An 8,249-nucleotide genomic window follows, 5' to 3' on the forward strand; every position below is an offset into this window, starting at 1 on the left:
TGTCAACAGCGCCTTCCCAAGTGAATACAGCTAAGTTCAAGGTTAAACAGGGCAACACTCCTAAGAGATGACCTGGCCTCTCCAGTTTACAATGAGACCTGACAATCATTCTCTGTTATAGTGTGCTTGTCAGGTGTTGTGTGTTGTTTGGGCAGTCAAAGGAGGAGAGTTACCCCAGAATGTAATTTTAGGCTCTCTGGCAGCAGGGAGGAACAGTTTCTGTGAACTGAACCTCGAACCTCCATTCAGAAGCATATTTATTGAGTGTAACAAAGGTTGTGTTTGGGATACAAGTTCCTCACACCAAAGCTGAACCTCGAACCTCCGTTCAGAAGCATATTGAGTGTGCACAAAGGTTGTGTTTGGGGTACAACAAGTTCCCCACACCAAAGCCGACCTGTTCTCTGTGTTCTCTGAAGGAAATCTTCACAGCCCGCAGCCTTAGTCCTTATTGTGTGATGTTTTCAGTATCAATAATTCAAGATGCTCCAAGTGTGCCTGGATAGATAGGCTTGTGACCAAAGTCAGCAATGGATGGAAAACTTCCTCAGAAAAAGGACTCTATAAATCATAGAAAACAGTCACTGTTCTCTACTATGGTTTCTTCAAGATCTAGGTACCTTCAACAAATACTAATACATTCTACTGTTACCTTAGATACAGTGAGAAACAACTGTTACATTCTAATGTTGACCCTAGATACAATGACTCTACCAGATTCCCTCTACATTTGTTTAATGAGTCCCTTGCCTTATTTCTTTACACATAGACTTTCCTCTGTATCTCTAGCCTCTATTTGCTTCTTTATGGGGAATCTTCCTATTTCTTTGCTCCAGCGTGTTCCATGCACCCATTTCTGGAAAAACACAACCCCGTGACTAACATCAGATGTCTATGGTGAGTGCCCTGTCTTGCACAGAATTAGCTTTACTCTCTGCCTAGAATAATAGCTGGCACAGAAGAGCGCTGAAGGATGAACTGACTGAGCCTGCAGCAGCATCCTACAGCACTGTTGGACAGGTCCTTAGAGAGGCATGAAGCCTTGAAGTTGGTTCAGTCTTGTTTAGTGGGGCAAAGACATTGTCCTGCTTCCTGGTTGGGGGGGGGGGTTAGTCTTTTATTCAGGAATATGGTGTGCAAAGACACAGCTCCAGACTATGTATGCAACCTCAAGGTCAAGGTGTTTTCTTTCTCTGTCCCATCAAGTGACTCATTTTCTTGCCTAAATGAGACTTTGTCTTCTGTGTAACCCTTTATGAATCTGTGGCTTGGAGGGATGTGTTCTGTTTTCTAGTTGTCAAAGCTCTGTGGAGATTGTAGCAGAACCCCAACATCAATGCTTACCTGGAACACTGAGACCAGAGTCTCCCTGTGTTTGACAATGCTCATCTTCCAATTCTTTGTTTGTTTGTTTGTTTTTCCCAGACAGAATTTCTCTGTGTAACAATCCTGGCTGTCCTGGAAGTCACTCTATAGACCAGGCTGGCCTCAAACTCACAGAGATCCACCTGCCTTTGCCTCCCAAGTGCTGGAATTGAAGGCATGTGCCACCACAGCCTGGCTCATCTTGCAATTCTTACACTGCCCTTGGATCTGTTACTTAGGAACCAGTTTCTCCAGCTAGCATGTCTTGCTAATTCTTGCCTTATAGTTAGTATAGATTCTTTTCTTCCCTCTTCCTTGTGGTCAATACTAGGGCTTGACTCATGCCCATATTGTTAATCATGAAAAGAAAATTTCCCTGGGAATTATTTTCATTGTTTAAGAACAGTTGCATCTCACTTTTTTCATGGCTCATAACCAGGCCTTTGGTATGTCCCACACAATATTTCTATTCCTTCATCTCAGGACCCAGCTAAGCTTTGACTCCCATTAGACTGCTTCTGGAGTTGGTCATCATGGAGTCCTTGTGGGCGCCCAATGTATGTGGTTGAAAGCTGTGTGTGTGTGGGCTCATTAGGGTGTACATAGACCAACTCCTTCCAAACAATCAACTTGCAAACACTGAGGAAAATACTTATGGTGTGCACATTCTCTGGGTCCTTTCCTATTGACAAAACTGTCTCACCGTGTATTCCCTGGCTGTCCTGGAACTTGCCATGTAGACCAAGCTTGTCTCAAACTTGGAGATCTACCTGCCTCTGGCTTTCCAGTGCTGGGATTAAAGGTGTGTGCCACCAGGCCTGGCCCTGTCAGTGAAACTTTTTATCTCAGGGAAAGCATGAAATGGGCTGCGGTTGGCATTTTGGCTCCTAACGACACACGCTTTATTTCCAGCCATCATCATACACGGACAAATTTAGAAAATTATAAAAATTAGAGAGACCCCAAGAGTCAGAATAGGTAAAAAAGAATACAGACTAATAAAAAGTTCCTGGCTATACACTTGGATCACACCATTGACTGTGTGTATAGATTCAGAGCACAATAGAATTGATCGGTCATCTGTAAACTTCCTAATGAAGCTTTAGACTGGAAAAGAGAATCTATGTAGATGAATGTGGACTGGTCTCTGTGTTCAGAGACCTGTCCTAGGTTAGAGGTGAGGACCTTGCTTTGCTCTCCTAAAGCCATCACTCAGACATGGGAGCGGATTTACAGGAAGGGAGACTGTGGCTGCCCAAGGAGAAAGACTGAAAAAGAAACGAAGGTTCTAAAACTAGACTGCCTGGAAAGGGAGCCCTGCTCCTGACACTCAGATTGTCACACTCATTCTGAATGACCTGCAGAATTCGTAAAAATATTTCTGATTAGGTGAAGGTTTGTGTTAGCTGGTTTGTGATCTCTCACCTTGCCCTGATCTTTACTTTTCTAATGTTAAAAATACGCTAAATATTGAAGTGTTTTTCCTAATATCCTTGGCGCACAGCTTTTTGAGATTTCCATATTTGGTTTTATTTATTATCAAGACCAGCTTTTATCTGTATTCATCTTTCTGTATGTGTGTCTACGTCTATGAATGATCTTTATAAATAATAAAGTGTGTTAATTCTAACAGTGTGTAGAATTAAATCCTTCAGCCCAGGCCACTGTTTTGATGATCTTGTCAGGTTATAATGGAACTACATTCAAGCCATACAATTTAAGTTTATTTTTTAACAAAGGAAAAGATCCTACTAGCTCATCCCTAATCACCTTCTTTGAGTATGTATTGTTAGGCTTGAATCTGCTTTCGCTTTGTCTCATTAGGCCTTCACATGTGACTATCCTGTTGGTGTTAGGACATTAATGCCACTGTCAAAACCAACTAGGCACCAAAGCATGATCCTATTGATCCTCTCTGCCCTGCTCTTGTGCAGACCCACGTATACTCTGATTGGTCCCCATCCCTTTCATGAAAGACACTGCACACTATCACATTTTCATCCCACAAGCTTCTCAGGAAGTCTGCAAGGCTCTCCAATCAAATATCCAAGAGTACTCTACCCTAAATGTTCAGTATACATCCCCAAACCATAGATGGTTTGCAGTGAGTTTAGTTGAGCTTCCAAGAGTGAATTGAAGAGATTGCTGTTTTTTGTGAACTACACACGGAACATGGTCTCCATCCATGATGGGTACTTCCTGTGTGTGTGTGTCCCTCCAAGTAATTCTCAGTTTGTTTCTATAACTGACTGTTCTTCTGTTTTTTGGTCCTCAGTGATGCCTGCAAGTTACTGTGTATATAAGAGCCTGACTGCTTATGTTTTAAAACTTATTTCACTAATTTTATGCAATTGCAGAGGAAGAGATTCAGGCAAGAATTTTCTAGACCTGATATATAACAGAGCAGAGTGGTTAGGTGAGAGACAATATAAGAGTTCATGTTATTTGCTCCCAAACTAATGGTCCAACACAGTGGAGACTAGCGCTGATTGCTTGGTGCAATACTTCTTTTTAAAGTGTGATTGTGAGTGTCTCACTCAATCCCCACTTACCTGAAGTTCAAGGACAAAACCTTTATCTCTCTCCAGTCTATTGGCTTCAAAGGAGAGGTGAGCTCCACTAGCGACCGGTGGTACCTTGTGACGTCTGAAAGACACTCCCCTCTTTGATTCTGTGGTGGGCAGGGCTCAGGTCCACGGCTCCTCTCCCTTAAAAGTCATGATAGCATATATAGTGGACAGTACTGAGACTCCTAACCTAGGACGAGAGTATGCACCTCACCTTTGAAACCAAGAAGTAACGTGTGTTATCAAACCTGCTCCTGAAACTAAAGTGATGCACACATCAATTCTGCCCTGAGGGAATTCAGATGCCTTCCTAGGCTTTGAACCCAGGGTCTTCTGCATGTTAAAGCAAGTACTATAGCGATGAATTATACCTCCAGTCCTTCAGAAGCACTCTTTTAAAGCAATGAAGAATGAGTGGCTTATGAAGGATGACCTTGGAGACCTAAGGCCCCACTGTGGCAATTACAGTGAGCTTGCCTGGCTCTCCAAGATCTGCCTTGCACCTCTCAGTACTCTCTATTCCCCTAGCTCTGTCAAACCTAAGTGACCTATTGTGTATTCTCAGGACAACTTCTAACTTGGTCATGGGATTCTGCAGCCCGGGATTCCTTCTCTTGCCTACTTGGACCCTTACTAGCCTTTTGCCAAATAGACCAAACTCTATGTTGCATTTGAAGCCTGACATTTTCACCAAACTACAGCTGTTTTCCTTCGCTGGAGTTTTCATATGATGCCTGGATAGCTGTTCTATTGATCCAACTGATACTTATTTCCTTTATGTGAGTCAGGATGCGGTCATTTCCTTCCTTCCCTTCTCTTGCTTTTGAGTTTTATTCATATTGATTAACTTTTAAGATTAGAATACAAAATAGTAGGTTTCATCACTAGATCATCCTACATATGCCCGTTATACTTTGCTCTTATTTTTATCCTTCTCTATTGTCCCTTTTCAATCCCCATTCCCCCTAGCTGGTTCACTTTCTCCAATTAATCCCACTTTCTGTTTCCTGATTACACATACCCATTTACCTCCTCCATTAATATCCTAGTTTGCTTTCTATTTCTGTGATAAAGGTCATGGACAAAAGCAACTTGGGAAGGAAAGATTTATTTGATTTTATTGCTTACAGTTCATTATTCAGAGAATTCAGGGCAGGAACTCAAGGCAGGAACCTGGCGGCAGGAACAGATGCAGAGGCCATAGAGAAATGTTGCTTACTGGCTTGCTACTCTTAGCTTGCTCAGCTTGCTTTCTTATACAACATAGGACCACCAGTCCAGGGGTGATTCCACTATATGGGAGGGCTTGACCCTCCCATATCAATCATTAATTAAAAAAATACCCACAGGCTTGCCTACAGACAATCTAATAGAGGCATCTTCTCAAATGAGGTTCTCTCTTTGCAGATGACTCTAGTTTGTGTTAAGTTGACAGGAAAACTAATCAGTACGATTAAGACCTCCCCGTTTTTTTTATGCTGTCCTTTCTAGTTTTGTGAACTACACACATATGTACACACATAAACATGTAATTTTAAGTCTGGAGCCTATATATATGGGGGGAATATTGAATTTGTCTTTCTGATTCTGGCTTATTTTGCTTTACATGATTTTAAGTTGCATCTATTTCCCTCCCAAAGGATATGACTCTGATTTCCTTTATTTCTGTCAAATTATATTTGTATACACATTGTATTTCTTGGTCCATTTCTTAGTTGATGGAAACATGTATTGGTTCCATGTCTTAGCTGTGATGCTTAATGCTGCAATAAACATTGATGGAACAGATCTCTATGATAAATTGACTTGAAGTCTTTTGAATAAATACCCAGGAGTGGTATAGTTGGGTCATATGACAGATCTGTCTTTAGTTTGTTTTCAAATGGGTACAGTTTTAAGTTTTTTTCATAATTTCATATGAGTACTATATTCACCGATTTCCCCTCCCCATCTCCTTTCTCCAGCTCCATACACATCCCTCCCACTCCTTCTTGCATTCGTGACCTTTTATTCTTTAATTATTATCATTACATATACACATATGTATATCTACATATAAATTTATAAATACAACCTGATGAGTTCATTTAGTATTTCTCATATGTATACATATTTAGAGATGGTCGCTTGGGATTGGATTACCTATTAGGAGGCTTGTCCTTGGAGAACACTGGTTTTTCCACTTTCAGCCTGTAGCTCTTCATGTAGGGACAGGGCCTTATGAGATTTCTCCCATCCACATTGGCACGTCAATTGATAGTGTCATTTTTCAGGTCTTGTTTAGGTGACCATACTGTTGAGATTGCCTAGGTATACATAGGCATGTATGTCATACATAAAAGTTACAATTTTGCAGCAGATGTCTCTGTCCTTTGGCTCTTACAAGCTTTCTGCTGCTCCTTCTTATGTGCCGTTTTTAGTTTTTGAGGATGTGTCTGTCATATTGATTTCCATTGTGGATGGATTCATTTACAGTCTCACCTTGGTTGTTATTTCTTTTCTTATTGACTGTGGTGAAATAGAATCCCAATGTAGTCTTAGTTTGCATTTCTTTGGTGGATAGTAAAATTGAACATTTTCCCCCTTTGTTGATTGGCTATTTGTGCATCATCTTTTTTTCTATTAAGAATTTTAAAAATTCATTTTACACACAAGTCAAAGATTGTGCATCATCTTTAAGAACTATTGGTTCATATCATTAGCCCATTTATTAACTGAGTGATTTGATTTCTTGCTATTTAGTTTTCTGAGTTCTTTGTATACTCTAGATATTAATAATCTGCTATGTAGATAGCTTTCATCATCCATTTTTCAGGCTGTTCTTGACTCAATTAATTGTTTCCTTTGCCCTGGAGAAGCTTTTTAATTCTGTGAGATTCATTTTTCAGTTGTTAGTGTTACTTCCCAAGCAAGTAGAGTCTATTCAGAAGTCTGTTTCCATGCCTCTATCTTGAACTGTTTTCCCTACTTTTTCTTCTAGCTGTTTTAGCATTTCAAGCTTCACATTAAGGTCACTGGTGCATTTGGAGTTGATTTTTGAACAGGATGAGAGGGATGTATTTGTAGAATTTATCAGCGAATCTTTCTAGGCTTGGACTTAAAACAAGATTTTATTTTATTTTTAATTATGTGGTGTCTTAGTTACTGTTCTATTGCTGTAAAGAGACCCCAAGACCAAGGCAACTCTTAGAAAATAAAGCATATAATTGGGAGCTTGCCTGCAGTTCCAGTGGGTTAGTCTATACTCATCATGGAGACAGATAGGCACAGTGCTGGAGCAATAGCGGAGAGCTTTACACCCTGATCCACAGGCAGGAAGACAGAAAGACACTAGACCTGGCCTAGGCTTTTGAAACCTTAAAGCCCAACCCCAATGACACACTCCCTACAGCAAGGCCACACCTCCTCATCCCTCCCAAACAGTTCCTCAACTGGACATTAAGCATGCAAATATATGAGCTATGGGGGTCATTCTCATTCAAACCACCACATGTGTGTCTGTGTGCTTATGTGTGGTGTGAGTGCAAGTGCCCACAGAAGCCAGGTAAGGATGTTGGGTCTCTTGTGGCTGGAGTTTCAGGAGGTTGTGAGCCACTGGATCAGAGTGGTGGGAACTGAACTAGGGTCTTCTGGAAAAGTAGTATGCATTCTTACCTTGGGGCTATTTGCCAAGCTGGATGGGCCAGGAATTTTTAAGTTGGTCTAGAAGAGATAACAAATTAATATTAATTTCTTTTCTGGCAAATGGGTGTTAAATATATTTTTTATTGAGTATGACATTTAAATCTTCCTAAAAAAATCCATGAAAATTATCTTTCCTTGAGAAATAAAAAGGTAAGTTACAAATACCTTTTAATAAATTGGCCCTCATAATCTCACAGGCAGTGGCACTATTAGAAGGTACGGCCTTGTTAGAGGAAGGTGTGTCACTGTGGGGGTGGGCTTTGAGGTTTCTTATACTCAGGATACTGCCCAGTGAGTCAGTTGACCTCCTGTTGCCTGCAAGATACAGCATTCTCAGCTCCAGCACCACATCTGCCTGCATGCCACCATGCTCCCTATCATAATGATAATGGACTGAACTGAAACAAGCCACCCCAGTTAAATGTTTTCTTTATAAGAGTTGCTGTAGTCATGGTGTCTCTTCACAGCAATAGAAATCCTAACTAAGACAATATACTAAAGAGGTGATGGTTACACAGAGCTCCTTATCTTGATGACTGTTTCCTGTGCTAAAGTCTAAACAGAATTATATTTTGTGATCATCAGAATAGAGGTATTTACATGTTTATTTAAGTGTATTATTAGATGCTTTTG

The sequence above is a fragment of the Peromyscus californicus genome, unplaced genomic scaffold, assembly GCF_007827085.1.
Source record: "Peromyscus californicus insignis strain IS unplaced genomic scaffold, ASM782708v3 Scaffold_3__1_contigs__length_106647218, whole genome shotgun sequence".
Lineage (NCBI taxonomy): Eukaryota > Metazoa > Chordata > Mammalia > Rodentia > Cricetidae > Peromyscus > Peromyscus californicus.